The sequence below is a fragment of the Rhinopithecus roxellana genome, chromosome 10, assembly GCF_007565055.1.
Source record: "Rhinopithecus roxellana isolate Shanxi Qingling chromosome 10, ASM756505v1, whole genome shotgun sequence".
NCBI classification, from domain to species: Eukaryota; Metazoa; Chordata; class Mammalia; order Primates; family Cercopithecidae; genus Rhinopithecus; species Rhinopithecus roxellana.
Genome location: NC_044558.1, coordinates 11,345,818 through 11,363,705, shown reverse-complemented (window position 1 = coordinate 11,363,705; position 17,888 = coordinate 11,345,818). Strand labels below are relative to the sequence as shown.

At 43.1% G+C, this 17,888-nt stretch overlaps 1 pseudogene; it reads left to right on the top strand.

The window, feature by feature from the left end:
• The first annotated feature begins 10,269 nt into the window (after nt 1-10,269).
• LOC104672872 lies at nt 10,270-13,530 on the top strand (annotated as a pseudogene).
• Nucleotides 13,531-17,888: the final 4,358 nt, after the last annotated feature.

The following is a 17,888-nucleotide window of genomic DNA, read 5'->3' as shown; positions in this document are numbered from 1 at the left end:
TCTCCTGCCTCAGTCTCCCAAGTAGCTGGGATTACATGTGTCTACCACACTTGGTTAATCTTTTTTTTTTTTTTTGAGACGGAGCCTCGGGCTGTCGCCCAAGCTGGAGTGCAATGGTGGGATCTCAGCTCACTGCAAACTCCGCCTCCTGGGTTCAAGCGATTCTCCTGCCTCAGCCTCCTGAGTAGCTGGGATTACAGGCGCCTGCCAGTATGCCAGGTTAATTTTTGTATTTTTAGTAGAGATGGGGTTTCACCATGTTAGTCAGACTGGTCTCCAACTTCTGACCTCAAGTGATCCGCCCACCTCAGCCTCCCAAAGTGCCGGGATTACAGGCACGAGCCACCACGCCTGGCCAATTTTTTTGTGTTTTCAGTAGAGATGGAGTTTCACCATGTTGGCCAGCCTGGTATCAAACTCCTGACCTCAGGTGATCTGCCCACCTCGACCTCTCAAAGTGCTGGGATGACAAGGCGTGAGCCACCGTACCCAGCCTATCACATATTTCTTAATGGCAGCTCTTTTAAACACACACACACACACACACAAACACACTCACATCCTTACTGAAACTGAAATTATTTTTTAAAGCCCAATAGCTTCCCTGACAAGGGCCCTCTTTCTTCCTGCTCAGCCTCTGACTGGGGAGTGATCCCATTCTCTATACAAAAAGTCATCTAAAAAGTTCAGCCGACAGCTAGAAAGCAGAAAAGCTGGGACTGAGATTTGAATGCATCAGCCTTATTCCAAAGCCCATGCAATACTCTCAAGCTGGTAAAATCAATCCTACAGACCTTAATCTATTTGACCATATCAATTTAGAAATCTTCATCAGAGCTACGGAGAAAGATCCCCCTGCCACCTCCACATAACTGTATCATTTAGAATTGGTAGATGTCAGGCAAACTCAATAAATGGCTTATGCAAGAAAGACTTTGTCTTCCACCCAAAAATGTAGACAGTTGACCTAGCAAGTATTAAATCTAAATCTAGTTGAAACATGGACCTGTACTTCTTTGGAGCTCCTTGTTTTATCAAAAGAGGCTCTGTTGGCAGAATTATCTGTGGATATTTGTTTACTCTATTTTATAAAGTGTATTTGATATGGTGCTGGCAAAACCTAATAAACACAACACAAAATACAGTCTACATTCCTGTATAATGTCTCTTTCTGTTTTGAAAATCTTTTCAGTATATAGACTATAAAAAAAGATTCTCTCTAACGTATATCAATCCGTTTTAGATATTCAGCATTTGAAAATGAAGTTCCTGAAGAGAAACAAATATTCTGTTTGTTTTGATGTTCTACCCCTTTGGGGTCAAGTTAAAAAAGTGATTTTATGGCTGGGCGCGGTGGCTCACGCCTGTAATCCCAGCACTTTGGGAGGCTGAGGCGGGTGGATCACGAGATCAGGAGATCAAGACTATCCTGGCTAACACGGTGAAACCCCGTCTCTACTGAAAATACAAAAAAATTAGCCGGGCGCGGTGGCGGGCGCCTGTAGTCCCAGCTACTCGGGAGGCTGAGGCAAGAGAATCGCTTGAACCCGGGAGGCGGAGCTTGCAGTGAGCCGAGATCGCGCCTCTGCACTCCAGCCTGGGCGACAAAGCGAGACTGTCTCAAAAAAAAAAAAGAAAAAGTGATTTTATGATAAATTTATAAAGATTACCTTTGAAAGCTGAAATTCATTCATCTGATTAATATTTATTAAAGGCCTATTATGAGAGACCATAAGGGGAACATCGAAGGTGAATACTGGTGTGCATTACAGTTCTTCAAGCAGTTTGTAATGTTGTTAAAAGCTTTAAAAATAGACATAATACTTAAAGGCAGTCGCAGTGGCTCACACCTATAATTCCAGCACTTTGGGAGACTGAGGTAGGCGGATTACCTGAGGTCAGGAGTTTGAGACCAGCCTGGCCAACATGGTGAAACCTTATCTCTACTGAAAACACAAAAATTAGCCGGGCGCAGTGGTGCATGCCTGTAGTCACAACTACTCAGGAGGATGAGGCAGCAGAATTCTTTGAACCCGGGAGGCAGAAGTTGCAGAAAGCCGAGATTGTGCCACAGCACTCCACCCTGGGTGACAGAGTGAGATTCCACCTCAAAAAAAAAAAAAAAAAAAAAAAAAAGGAAAAGACAAAATACTTAAATGACTGACAATATTATATTAAAATAAATAGCTATAAAAGACAAATCTAAAAATTACTGAATCATGGCATCTCAAAGTTGAAGGAACTTGAGTGTTTCTTTAGCCGTATGCTTTTCAAAATGAGACATGCACATCTGGAGATATGCTTATTTTTTGAGGGTGATCAAGGGTAAGTTGAAGCCACAGGATGGACATGCCATGCTTTCCTGGAACATAAAGGTTTTCCCAAAATTAGAGGAAAACATTATTTTTATTTAATAAATTATTTAGAGAAGAATGTAATATGTACATTAATTTCCTTATACTTACGTCTTTTCCCCACTTTTTTTTTTTTTTTTTTTTTTTTTTTGAGACAGAATCTCACTCTGCCACCTTGGCTGGAGTGTAGTGGTACAATCTTGGCTTACTACAACCTCCATCTCCCAGGCTCTCCCACCTCAGCCTTTTCAGTAGCTGGGACCACAGGCACCCACCACCACTCCTGGCTAATTTTTGTATTTTTTTTAGAGATGGGGTTACGCCATGTTGTCCAGGCTGGTCTCGAACTCGTGGACTCAAGACATCCACCTGACTGGGCCTCCCAAAGTGCTTGGGTTACAAATGTGAGCTACCACACCGGGCCTTTCTTTTCCCCATTATTATCTTCTACTCTCATGAGAAAAGGAAAAGGCCTCAAGATATGGAAGACTTCAACAATTTTTATTTTCCCCTGTCTGCATAGTAAACCCACATGTAGCAGGCCTACCAGTGTGATTGCTAATATAGCATCATGAAACTTTCAAAGATAAAACATAGATTCCAAGTAAGTTGATTGATTTGCAATTATACCCTCACATGCTCAGCATTTCTTAGTTTGCTCTTCTTTATATAGACAGTTTAATGGGGAAAAGCTGAGAAAAAATGATTCTCTAATTCTCTGTAAAAAGCATGAATTCTTCCTAAAATTTTCCAAATTGTGGTCTCCTACATTTTTTTTGTTGTTGTTGTTGAGACAAGTTCTTGCTTTGTTGCTTTGTTGCCCAGGCTGGAGCACAGTGGCACAATCTCAGCTCACTGCAGCCTCAACTTCCTGGGCTCAAATGATCCTCCCACCTCAGCCTCCTGAGTAGTTAGGACTACAAGCATGTGCCACCACTCTTGGCTAATTTTTTAATTTTTTATAGTGACAGGATTTCACTATGTTGCCCAGGCTAGTCTTGCACTCCTGGGCTCAGGCGATCCTCTCACCTCAGCCTCCCAGAGTGCTGGGATTACAGGCATGAGCCACTGCACCTGGCCTCTCTTACTCTCTTGTACAAACCCAGTATGGTTGGCCCTCTGTATCCATGAGTTCCACAGCCTTGGATTGAAAATAATTGAAAAACAAACAAAATAACAATTAAAAATAATACAAATTTTAAAAACAATATGGTATAGCAACTATTTACATAGCATTTACATTGTATTAGGTATTATAAATAGTCTAGAGATGACTGAAAGTATACAGGAGTATGTGTATAGGTTATATGTAAATACTATGCCATTTTATATAAAGGACTTGAGCATCCTTGGATTTTGGTATCTGAGGAGGGTCCTGGAACCAATCAATCCCTCGTGGTTCCCAAGGGACAGCTGTACCAGGATATGCATCATCCACTTTGTGGCATGAGTTCAGAGGAAGAAGAAAACCATGGTAGATAGAAGCTACAATAATCAAAATAATTGAAATAATCACAAGTTTAATGATATACAGGCAGTGCTTGATTGAGACACTGATGAATAGATAGGATTTGAACGTTTATTTATCATTCGAATAATAAAATGAATAGAAAATATTTGACTATTCATTTATCTTCATTGATGATGGGGCAGAGAATTCTGGGAAGAGAGTATAGTGTAGTGAAACCAGCATGGTCTTCGAAGACAGAGAGACTTGGGCCCAAGATCTGTCCCCTTTTATTTTTTCTTTGAGACAGGGTCTAACCCTGTCACCTAGGCTGGAGTGCACTGGTGCAATCATAGATCACTGCAGCCTCCAACTGCTCAGCTCAAGCGATCCTCCTACCTCAACCTCCTGAGTAGCTGCGACTACCGACATGTGCCACCACACCCAGCTAATTTTTGTATTTTTTGTAGAGACAAGGTTTCCCCATGTTTGCCCAAGCTAGTCTCAAACTCCTGGGCTTAATCGATCTGCCTGCCTTGGCCTCCCAAAGTGCTGGGATTACAGGAGTGAACCACCGTGTCCAGCAGATCTGGCGCTTTCACTTAGGAAATGTATGGCATTGGGAAAGAATTCCTTCCTCACAAAGTCATCCTGATGGTTTTCTTAGCTACTCTGTGTGAATTTGAAAGCATGGCATCTGGGATATGTAAAACATGCTTGATAAAATTGCTCATCTCTCCAGGTGACAGGAACAGCATGAGCTTGTTGTCCTCACAACCTTGCTGTTCCTGTCATCTTCTCTCCAAGTGACAGGAACAGCAGGGTTGTGAGGACCTGCTTCTGATATTTTAGCAACAGTTTGACCTCAGTCTGGTTTGAGTGAAGGCTCATAGTAAAGCTATGATGACATAAAATTAAGATGTTATTCGTATTTTATATAATATTCTTAAGGAAAACTCTAATAAAATCTAGAGTTAACTAACTTACATGTAGCTATAAAATTATTTATGTTAAGGAAGCCTGATTTGTCCAGCATAAGAAAATACTTTATTTCTTAGAAAGCAATATTCCCTGTTCCCCTTGCTGCTTCTAAAGGAATAAAAATTATATCTCTTATAATTACAGAAGCATTTTCTCTTTTGGGGGATTTGGAGTTAGTGAGACTGAAAAACAATTTTGTGGGGTTTCATTCAGCTATTAGTTATTTTCCTTACTAACTACTCTCTCCCCTCACCAACTTCTATTGAAAAACCACAGCACAACCTGGCTAGTTCATTTTTAACAAAAATAACATGACTTGGAAATTGTGCTGCTGGTGCACATCTGGACTTCACCACTTAATCCTCACCATGAGAAGCACAAGGTGAGGTTTCATTATGGCCACTCTGTGAAGCCAAATTGGGGACTTCCCCTGGGAGTCTCCAGGGTGTACATTCCTGTGTCTGAGGCCGGCATGCTCCGGCAGTGACTCCCCAGGCCACTATTTTTGGACACCAGCTAGATTGTTCAATATGATACTTTGTTGTTTTTTAAAAGAGCTCAAAAAGGAGTCTGTGTGGGTGAAAGTGTGATTTTTGGAGTGCTTCTACTTCTGCATTCCCCGATTTTTGTTTTTCTCAGTTTACTGCCAGCCATATTACAGAACTTCTCTGGGGTATGAAGAAGTTGAGTGACAGGCCTTTATGCATATACAGGAATTACTCATTCAACTTCTGCTGTGCAGCTGCCCAGGACTCTTCAAGGATGAGAGAACAGTAAACAAGAATGTAGCAAAAATCTAGGACTGGACAAAGGGCTAAAACAAAAGAATTATTTTTAATGGGAAAAAGAACTAAGGAACCTTCTCTGATCATGCACATATAAGATGTAGAGTAGCAGGAAAAGTTAGGTTTTGTAATCTAGCACATAGAGATTTGAATTCTGTCTCCACCATTTCCTAACCATCCTCCTCCTCCACATTTCTTTGAATGTGTTACCTAATGTCACATGTTTCAGTTCCTCCATGTATAAAATGCGATCAAATAATAGTGATAATAGCTAATGTTTATTGTGTACTTACTTTATGGAAGCACATTGCGTATAGTATCTCATTTAAATCCAAGAGGTAGGAAATATTATTATTCCTATGTTCAGGCATAAATATCTGAGGCGGCTCAGAGATGAAACAACTATTTTGCAGGATAGCCAAAGATAACATAGGCCAGGCATGGAGGCTCATGACTGTAATCCCAACACTTTAGGAGGCTGAGGCTGGTGGATCACTTGAGGTCAGGAGTTTGAGACCAGCCTGGGCTACATAGTGAGACCCTGTCTTGAAAATAATAATAACATAAACAAGTGTCTCAGCATGTTGCACAGAAGTTACTCTATAAATAACAACTATTTTTATAAAATATTATCTTACAATAACTGGTATATTTAATAACTGGTATATTAGAAGATGAGATATTTCTTTTTTTTTTTTTTTTTTTTTTTTTTTTTAGAGACGGAGTCTCGCTCTGTCGCCCAGGCTGGAGTGCAGTGGCCGGATCTCAGCTCACTGCAAGCTCTGCCTCCCGGGTTTATGCTATTCTCCTGCCTCAGCCTCCCGAGTAGCTGGGACTACAGGCGCCCGCCACCTCGCCCGGCTAGTTTTTGTATTTTTTAGTAGAGACGGGGTTTCACCATGTTAGCCAGGATGGTCTCGATCTCCTGACCTCGTGATCCGCCCGTCTCGGCCTCCCAAAGTGCTGGGATTACAGGCTTGAGCCACCGCGCCCGGCCGAAGATGAGATATTTCAATGCCATACCTCTACAACCATTTGATCTTTGACAAACCTGACAAAAACAAGCAATGGGGAAAGAATTCCCTATTTAATAAATGGTGCTGGGAAAACTGGCTAGCCATATGCAGAAAACAGAAAACTGGACCCCTTCCTTACATCTTATACAAAAATTAACTCAAGATGGATTAAAGACTTACATGTAAAACCCAAAACCATAAAAACCCTAGAAGAAAACCTAGGCAATACCATTCAGGACATAGGCATGGGCAAAGACTTCATGACTAAAACACCAAAAGCAATCACAACAAAAGCCAAAATTGACAGATGGGATCCAGTTAAACTAAAGAGCTTCTGCACAGCAAAAGAAGCTGTCATCAGAGTGAACAGGTAACCTACAGAATGGGAGAAAAAATTTTCAGTCTACCCATCTGACAAAGATCTAATATCTCAGCATCTACAAGGAACTTAAGCAAACTTACAAGAAAATAATAACCCCATCAAAAAGTGGGCAAAGGATATGAACAGACACTTCTCAAAAGAAGACATTCATGTGGCCAACAAACACATGAAAAAAGGCTCATCATCACTGGTCATTAGAGAAATGCAAATTAAAATCACAATGAGATACCATCTCACGCCAGTTAGAGTGGTGATTATTAAGTCAGGAAACAACAGATACTGGCGAGGATGTGGAGAAATAGGAATGCTTTTATACTGCTGGTGGGAGTGTAAATTAGTTCAACCATTGTGGAAGACGGTGTGGCGATTCCTCAAGGATCTAAAACCAGAAATACCATTTGACCTAGCAATCTCATTACTGGGTATATACCCAAAGGATTATAAATCATTCTACTATAAAGACACATGCACATGTATGTTTATTGCAGCACTATTGACAATAGCAAAGACTTGGAACCAACCCAAATGCTCATCAGTGATAGAGTGGATAAAGAAAATATGGCACATATACACCAGGGAATACTATGCAGCCATAAAAAAAAAGAGTTGTTGTCCTTTGCAGGAACATGGATGAAGCTGGAAGCCATCATTCTCACCAAACTAACACAGGAACAGAAAACCAGACACTGCATGTTCTCACTCATAAGTGGGAGTTGCACAATGAGAACACATGGACACAGGGAGGGGAACGTCACACACCGGGGCCTGTTGGGGGATGGGGGGCAAGGGGACAGAGAGCATTAGGACAAATACCTAACGCATGCAGGGCTTAAAACCTAGATGACGGGTTGATAGGTGCAGCAAACCACCATGGCACATGTATACGTATGCAACAAACCTGTAAGTTCTGCACATGTATCCCAGAACTTAAAGTAAAATTTAAAAAAAAAAGAATAACAAAAATTTCATCCTTCTACTTCAAAGCTTCTCTAAAAAAAAAAAAAAAAATAGAAGACGAGATATTTCAAAAATATAAGTTGTGACCATCCACAAGTTATCTGCACCCATGGTTCAAAGTTTTCTGATTAGTTATGAAATATGAGTAGATTTATGGTTCTCACATTTTGGTGTGAGTGAGTGCATAAAATTGCAGATTCCACAAATTTTGACTTCGTGAATCCCAGGGCTCTGCGTTTTTGAAAAACATGCCAATAATTCATTCCAAAGCTGGTGGTCAGTTTGGAGGCAAACTTTGATAAATATTGGCCTAGAAGATCTCCAAAGTCTCATCCAGCTCTAAAATGACAAAATATATTTTTTTAAGCTGTCATGGGGTTATGGGGGAAGGAGGGCAGTTTTCAACAAATTGAAATGCCAGGGAAAATTAGAGGTGTTCCAAATTACATGGAACTCTTCACAGGGTTTTTTTCTCTTTGTAGATAGATACATTCCAAAGACCAAATTCCATATTAGTTGTTTGCTCAGAGATGCAATGTAAGGTCTGATATGATTCCAAAGATTAGTAGAGTAAATATTGACCCAATTAGCTCTAAAATGGATGAGGGACAGTTCCTAAGGAAATTATAGCATATTAGAAACACCATGCCATCTGTAGAATTGCCATTCTAATCTCTAAAGATACTTCTTTCCAGAGAGTCTCGAAGTCCTGCAACCATGTTGGCAAATGCTTCCTCCTTGGCTCTCTTTTTCTTTTTTTTTTCTTTTATTTATTTATTTATTTATTTATTTATTTATTTTTTTTTTTGAGACAGAGTCTTGCTCTGTTGCCCAGGCTGGAATGCAGTGGTGCAATCTCGGCTCACTGCAAACTCAGCCTCCTGGGTTCAGGCCATTCTCCTGCCTCAGCCTCCTGAGTAGCTGGGGCTACAGGTGCCCGCCACCGCACCCGGCTAATTTTTTGTATTTTTAGTAGAGACGGGGTTTCACCGTGGTAGCCAGGATGGTCTTGATCTCCCGACCTCATGATCCACCTGCCTCGGCCTCCCAAAGTGCTGGGATAGGAGTGAGCCACCGCACCGGGCTGGGTTTTTTTCTTTTAGGGTCTGCACTGGTGATTGCCTTTCTTTTATGATAATCTATTCAGTCACTACTAATCAAATCACAACCCCTCTTGTTTTCATTGAAATCAGTGTCCTTAATGAGATTTGAGAAGCAAACGACATCAGCAGCTCCAAATTCTTTAGTTCACACTGCAGCCAGTTTCCCCCTCCCCACAACCCCTCACCCCTTTTACCCACCCATCACTGATCCACACACTCCCCACCCGCATCCACACATTGGCTAAAAGTACCAATCAATGAGGGCCTTTTCACTTTGTTACCAGAGGAGGAAAGGAAACGTCAACCATCTCAGCACAGTTAGAAAACAACACCAATAACTCACTCAGTACATGCTAGCACTGTGGGTAATTTATTCAGCCTGCCCCTACCTCCATGCATTCAGGTTACTTTAGACCTCCCCCACAGGTTCCCTAAAGGAGGCATGGCTACAGCAAAAATTAAATAAAATCAAAATTCTCCATTGAGACAATTTTCCTGGATGTGCTCTGTAATTAGTTATTTGTGCTCCATGCAAATAATCCTAAAATCTTAAGACAGACTAGAAAGGTCACATTGTGCATGATTTCATTTATATGGAAGTATTCAATTTATATGAAAATATATCCAGGATAGGAAAATCCCTAGAGGCAGAAAGCAGACTGGTAGTTGCCCAGGAGCTAGAGAGGAGGCTAGGGAGTGGCTGCTTAAGGAATGTGGGGTTTTCTTTTGGGGATAGGAAAAAGTTTTGAAAATAGAGGTTCGGCCGGGCGCGGTGGCTCAAGCCTGCAATCCCAGCACTTTGGGAGGCCGAGGCGGGCGGATCACGAGGTCAGGAGATCGAAACCATCCTGGCTAACATGATGAAACCCCGTCTCTACTAAAAAATACAAAAGACTAGCCGGGCGAGGTGGCAGGCGCCTGTAGTCCCAGTTACTCGGGAGGCTGAGGCAGGAGAATGGCGTGAACCCGGGAGGCGGAGCTTGCAGTGAGCTGAGATCCGGCCACTGCACTCCAGCCCGTGCCACAGAGTGAGACTCCATCTCAAAAAAAAAAAAAAGAAAATAGAGGTGGTAGTTACACAAGTCTGTATATGCTGAACGCCACTGAATTGTATACTTTAAAATGCTTAATACTATCTTATGTCAATTTCACCTCAATTTTTAAAAATCTTGATTAAGAGGAAAACTCCTCCGCTCGGCCGGCCCGCTAAAAGCGCTCTCCACTGCTGTCCTCTTCAACTCAACATGGTGGCCTACTGGGCGATTGGCATCCTCAGCTGCGTCTCTGCCTTCAGGATCCTCTGCTCCCGAAGTTATATATGCTGCAGTTTTACAGAGTCTTCTGCTTTGCAGACCAGAGCTCATATGAACCATGGAGTCAAAGGGGATGTGGCAATTATTCGAATTAACTCTCCCAATTCAAAGGTAAATACACTGAATGAAGAGCTGCATTCAGAGTTCACAGAAGTTATGAATGAAATCTGGGTTACTAATCAAATCAGAAGTGCCACCCTTATCTCATCAAAGCCAGGCTGCTTTATTGCAGGTGCTGATATCAACATGTTAGCCACTTGCAAGACCCCTCAAGAAGTAACACAGATATCACAAGCGGCATAGAGAACATATGAGAAACTTGAAAATGCCACAAAGCCTGTTGTGGCTGCCATCAGTGGATCCTGCCTGGGAGGAGGACTTGAGCTTGCGATTTCATGCCAATACAGAATAGCAGCAAAAGATAGAAAAACATAATAGGTGTCCCTGAAGTCTTGCTGGGGATCTTACCGGGAGCAGGAGGCACACAAAGGTTGCCCAAAATGGTGGGTGTGCCTGCTGCTTTTGACATGATGCTGCCTAGTAGAAATATCCTTGCAGACAGGGCAAAGAAAATGGGACTGGTTGACCAATTGGTGGAACCCCTGGGAACAGGACTAAAACCTCCAGAGTAACGGGCAATCGAATACCAAGAAGAAGTTGCAATTACTTTCGCCAAAGGTCTAGCTGATAAGATCTCTCCAAAGAGAGACAAGGGATTGGTGGAAAAATTGGCAGGGTACGCCATGACTATTCCATTTGTCAGGCAACAGGCTTACAAAAAAGTAGAAGAAAAAGTGTGAAAGGAGACTAAAGGCCTTTATCCTGTGCCTCTGAAAATAATTGATGTGGTAAAGATGGGAATTGAGCAAGGGAGTGATGCTGGTTATCTCTCTGAATCTCAGAAATTTGGAGAGCTTGCAATGACCAGTGAATCAAAGGCCTTGATGGGACTCTACCATGGTCAGGTCTTGTGCAAGAAGAATAAATCTGGAGCTCCACAGAAGGATGTTAAGCATCTGGTTATTCTTGGTGAAGGGCTGAAGGGAGCAGACATTGCCCAAGTCTCTGTGGATAAGAGGCTAAAGACTATACTTAAAGATACCACACTCACTAGGCTAGGCCAAGGACAGCAACAAGTGTTCAAAGGATTGAATGATGAAGTGAAGAAGAAAGCTCTAACATCATTTGAAACCTCCAGAGGAATCATTTGAAAGGGATTCCATCTTCAGCAACTTGACTGGGCAGCTTGATTAGCAACGTTTTAAAGGTCGACATGGTGATTGAAGCTGTGTTTGCGGACCTTAGTCTTAAGCACAGAGTGCCAAAGGAAGTAGAAGCGGTGGTTCCAGATCACTGTGTCTTTGCCAGTAACACATCTGCTTTCCCAATCACTGAAATCGCTGCTGTCAGCAAAAGACCTGAGAAGGTGATTGGCATGCACTACTTCTCTCCCGTGGACAAGATGCAGCTGCTGGAGATGATTACAACCGAGAAAACTTCCAAAGACGCCAATGCTTCAGCTGTAGCAGTCAGTCTCAAGCAGGGGAAGGTCATCATTGTGGTTAAGGATGGACCTGGCTTCTATACCACCAGGTGTCTTTCACCCATGATGTCTGAAGTCATCCGAATCCTCCAGGAAGGAGTTGACCTCAAGAAGCTGGATTCCCTGACCACAAGCTTTGGCTTTCCTGTGGGTGCCCCCACACTGGTGGATGAAGTTGGGGTGGATGTAGTGAAACACGTGGCAGAAGACCTGCGCAAAGCCTTTGGGGAGCGGTTTGGAGGTGGAAACCCAGAACTGCTGACACAGATGGTGTTCAAGGGCTTCCTAGGTCGCAAGTCTGGGAAGGGCGTTTACATCTATCAGGAGGATGTGAAGAGTAAGAATTTGTAGTAGAATAATTTATAATCCTTTGGGTATATACCCAGTAGTGGGATGGCTGGGTCATATGGTACATCTAGTTCTAGATCCTTGAGGAATCGCCATACTGTTTTCCATAATGGTTGAACTAGTTTACAATCCCACCAACAGTGTAAAAGTGTTCCTATTTCTCCACATCCTCTCCAACAACTGTTGTTTCCTGATTTTTTAATGATTGCCATTCTAGCTGGTGTGAGATGGTATCTCATTGTGGTTTTGATTTGCATTCTACTACAAAGACACATGCACACGTATGTTTATTGCGGCACTATTCACAATAGCAAAGACTTGGAATCAACCCAAATGTCCATCTGTGACAGACTGGATTAAGAAAATGTGGCACATATACACCATGGAATACTATGCAGCCATAAAAAAGGATGAGTTTGCGTCCTTTGTAGGGACATGGATGCAGCTGGAAACCATCATTCTTAGCAAACTATCACAAGAAGAGAAAACCAAACACCGCATGTTCTCACTCATAGGTGGGAACTGAACAATGAGATCACTTGGACTCGGGAAGGGGAACATCACACACCGGGGCCTATCATGGGGAGGGGGGAGGCGGGAGGGGGGAGGGATTGCACTGGGGAGTTATACATGATATAAATGATGAATTGATAGGTGCTGACGAGTTGATGGGTGCAGCACACCAACATGGCACAAATATACATATGTAACAAACCTGCACGTTATGCACATGTACCCTAGAACTTAAAGTATAATAAAAAATAAAAAATAAAAAATAAAAATAAAAAAATAAATAAATAAAAAAAAAAGAGTAAGAATTTGAATTCTGACGTGGATAGTATCTTAGTGAGTCTAAAGATGCCTCCTAAGTCTTAATCTCCTCAGGCGAAGACATCCAGTTCCGCCTGGCGACAAGATTTGTGGATGAGGTGGTCACGTGCCTGCGAGAGGGGATCTTGGCCACACCTGCAGAGGGAGACATCTCAGCCATCTTTGGGCTCGGCTTCCCGCCTTGTCTTGGAGGGCCTTTCTGCTTTGTGGATCTGTGTGGCGCCCAGAAGATAGTGGACCGGCTCAAGAAGTATGAGGCTGCCTATGGAAAACAGTTCACTCCATGCTAGCTGCTGGCTGACCACGCTAACAGCCCTAACGAGAAGTTCTCAGTGAGCAGGTCTCATGCCTCGCTCGGTCAGTGCACTAATCCCAGCCGCAGGCAGTGCTGGTTTTCCAACAGAGTGGCGTCTAGATTTATCAGAGTAACGAGAAGGAAGACAAACTCTGGCACTGGGTTTGCTCCCTGATTAAAGTGCCTTCAGCCAAAGACCATCTCTCCCTCCTGGTGAAGTCTGACTGTGAATTAGAGTTTGCACTTCCTATTGGAAGGTGGAACCCACTGTGCTCATTGTATAAGTCCTGAGGCCTAGAGTGGCAGCCAAGAGCCATCTGGAGCCATCTCTGCCTGTTCCTCCCAGGAGGCCAGGTTGGCCAGGGGTGGTGAGGGCAATTCTGCACCCAGCCAAACACGTAACAGTAAACTCTGTATCAGCGTCTCTGCCTGGCTTTTTCTTTTTCTTCTGTCTTTGCCCTTCTGATTGAAATGCCTCCTTCGAAAAGCAAGCTGGAAGAAAGCCCTGTGCTTTGGGAGTAAGAATGCTTGTGCAGAATTCTAGGCAGCACCTTAGGGAGGGACTGTGATGAGAGAAAGTGGGACCTGGTGGGCTTAAAACCACACACACCTGCCTGTGTAGATGTTTTGCCTGGGCTTCTGCTCACCGTGGTGTACCAGGATATTAAAGCTCTTTCCCCAGAAAAAAAAAAAAAAAAAAAAAAACCTGATTAAACTCAGAGACTTCTAGGGACTGAATAGCCAGAAAAAAGAAACAAGCAATGACTGGGCTGTTCTCTCTTCAAGTATGTTATTAGTTTGTACAATCAGAGGAGAAAATCCATAAATAAGGGTTGCAAAGATGACAAGGGCTCTGGGACCGAGAAGAAAGAACAGATACGGGAATGGGAGGAAAGAGCCCAGGATATCAATGGAAAGTTCACTTGGGCCAAAACTAGGCAGCAGATGTGTAGAGGGGAACTAAAGGCGGTGAGCAGATGTATATTTTCCCTGAACAGGAGGACACGTGATAAATTTATAGTATAATTTAAACCATTACTTAATTTTTTATTATCAAAAATGATAAAAACTTGAAAAGAAAACAAGAAAATGAATGTCATTGTAGGAAGCAAAAGGTGTTATTAAAAGCAGAAAGAAACAACTTGAGCAATAAAGAAGTGACTCTAGGCCAGGCCTGGTGGCTCACGCCTGTAATCCCAGCACTTTGGGAGGCAGAGGCAGGCAGATCACGGGGTCAGGATTTAAGACCAGCCTGACCAACTGATGAAACCCCGTCTCTACTAAAAATACGAAAATTAGCCGGGTGTGGTGGTGCGCGCCCGTACTCCTAGCTACTCAGGAGGCTGAGGCAGGAGAATCGCTTGAACGCAGGAGGCAGAGGTTGCAGTGAGTGTGATTGTGCCATTGCGCTCCAGCCTGGGTGACAGAGCATCTCAAAAAAAAAGTGACTCTAATAAATGCGGAGGCCATGTCTTAGTTAACTCTGCATCCCAGCACTGACCTGGGCACTTGGTGTTCTAAAGTTGTTTGTTGACTGAAGGATAATGACTCACACTTACATAGGGCCTATGTGCCGCGTGCTACTCTAAACCACTTAATTCATTTAATCTCACAGTAGCCTTAAGGGTTTTCTTTGTTTGTTTGTTTTGGTTTTTTTTTTTTTTTTTTTTGAGGCGGAGTCTCGCTCTGTCGCCCAGGCTGGAGTGCAGTGGGCAATCTCAGCTCACTGCACCCTCCATCTCCCGGGCTCACGCCATTCTCCTGCCTCAGCCTCCTGAGTAGCTGGGACTACAGGCGTCCGCCACCATGCCCGGCTAATTTGCTGTATTTTTAGTAGAGACGGGTTTTCACCATGTTAGACAGGATGAACTCGATCTCCTGACCTTGTGATCCGCCTGCCTCAGTCTCCCAAAGTGCTGGGATTACAGGCGTGAGCTACCGTGCCCGGCCACCTTAAGGGTTTTGTATCACTGATCTCTTTTACAGATGAGAAAAGTGAGGCATAGAATGATTTGAATCATAATGGTGGTGTGGAGGCTAAAGTAACTCCATCTTGGCTGCTAAAACACCATGTTAACTTCTGATTAACTCCCAGTTCCAGTAATACCTCTAATATTTCTACTTTATCTACTGTTAAGAACACATATTTACCATAAGTCTAGCCCCTAGATTAAAAAAACCTTGATGTTATCATAAACAGGCACTTACTATGAATCCTGCCCTTAAGCAAATTATAGGCTATGATGCAGGTAGCATTCTTGCCTTTCCCTGAGGAGTCAGCTTCAATTGTCTTACACATCCCTTCTGAAGCACGTATACCCTTTCCCTATGATATATAAGCCCTGGGTCTGGGTTGGGATAACAGCAAGGGGATCCACCATCTTGCAGACACCTAGGACATGGCTTCTGCTTTTAAGTTCTTATTAAATGCTTTTTTGCTGAGAAACTGGGCATGTCTGCCTCTTTATCTGGCCTTTCGGCTCCCTCAGCCTTTGGGGGTAGGTTTGCATAGGCCTGCTCACCATAGAACAGGTGGAGTCAGAAATTGCACCCATATAGTCTAGCTCCACAGTGTGTGCTCTGACACATAGGCTATCCTTCCTAAAGGAGTCAGTCAAAGAAATCAGGATAAAGAGAAAGACTGATGAGCCAGTAAACACACTGATTCTCTACCCTTCTGAGAAGAGGAAAAATCAGAACCTCTTTGGCCTTTTCCAGGTTCTTGTTTCTGGTCAGATTCATAGCTAACAGCCACTGGCTGAGTCTCCATAGAATACCTGGTAGTGTGTGTGATGTGTGAAAACAAAAGAGACACCTGTATTCTGCCTCAACTTTGTTTGTTTTTTTTGTTTTGTTTGTTTGTTTGTGAGACAAGGGTCTCACACCTTTTGTTGCCCAGGGTGGCCTTGAACTCCAGGGCTCAAGGAGTCTTCCTGCTTCAGCCTGTGGAGTAGCTGGGATTATAGGCAGGAGCCACCACACTAAGTTTCTCTGCCTCAACTCTGAGTAAGAGAGCACTTCACATCCAGTGGACATAAAAGCATTCTGCACCTTGAGGTAAGCAAGAAAACAAATAAGCAGGGCCATAACCTCTAGTTCTAGTTTCCAAAATAAATAAAACCTTCAAGTCTCCTCCATAAATTACTGACTCATGCAAACAACTGCATCTCTGACTTTGCCAATGGCAATCTCTGAAGGTGGGTAATAATCTTTGAGGATATGAGAACCATATGCAAAAAAGAAAAAAAAAATCTGACAGGTTGTGGTGGCTTATGCCTATAATCCCAGCACTTTGGGAGGCTGAGGCAGGAGGATCACTTGAGGCCAGGAGTTTGAGACCAGCCTGGCCAAAATAGCAAAACCCCAAAATACAAAAACAATTAGGTGGGCATGGTGGTGCATGCCTATAATCCCAGTTACTCAGGAGGCTGAAGCATGAGAATCCCTTGAACCTGGCAGGCGGAGGTTGCAGTGAGCCAAGATGACACCACTGCACCCCAGCCTGGGCAACAGAGTAAGACTCTGTCTCAAAGAATTAAAAATTTTTTTAAAAAAATCCCACCATGAACAGATAAACAGTAAGTCTAGTGACTTTGGGAATCTAATTTGTTTCTCTTTCAGTAGATTGTATCTTTTATTCCCGTTTTTCTAAGGTGTAGCCTCCCAAACAAACCTTTGGCAAGCAAGTAAACTACTCCTTTGTCTTGGAGTCTTCCTTTTGCGACTGAATGAACTTTTAGAACTTTTAGACCTTTTAGAAGTTTTAGAGTTTTAGAGTTCAGGCATGGTTCTGCTGCATCAAAACCGTGTGAACTTGGTTAGGTCTTATTAAACCTTTTTCTCTGTCTGAAAAATATGAATAATAATACTTCTGCTTCCCACCACACAAGGAATATGATGTTTGTTTTAAAAAAAGCACAGAACACTTTATTTAAAAGTTGTTGTTGTTATTGTTGTTGTTGTTGTTGTTGTTGTTGTTGTTGTTGTTTTTGAGACGGAGTCTCGCTCTGTCGCCCAGGCTGGAGTGCAGTGGCCGGATCTCAGCTCACTGCAAGCTCCGCCTCCCGGGTTTACGCCATTCTCCTGCCTCAGCCTCCGGAGTAGCTGGGACTACAGGCGCCCACCACCTCGCCCGGCTAGTTTTTGTATTTTTAGTAGAGACGGGGTTTCACCGTGTTAGCGAGGAGGGTCTCGATCTCCTGACCTCGTGATCCGCCCGTCTCGGCCTCCCAAAGTGCTGGGATTACAGGCTTGAGCCACCGCGCCCGGCTTGTTGTTGTTGTTTTAGTCTATTTTCTGTTATTGAATCTGTCACCCACTGAGTAATTTATAAAGAAAAGAAATTTATTCTCACAGTTCTGGAGGCTGAGAAGTCTAAAAACATGGTGCCATCATCTGATGAGAGTCATCCCATGGTGGAAGGACAGAAAGTGCAAGCAAACTGGTGAGGCAGAGAGAAGAAATTGGGCAAAACTCACTTTTATTATAAACCCAGTCTCGTGATAACTAACCTACCCCTGCAATCACAGCAGC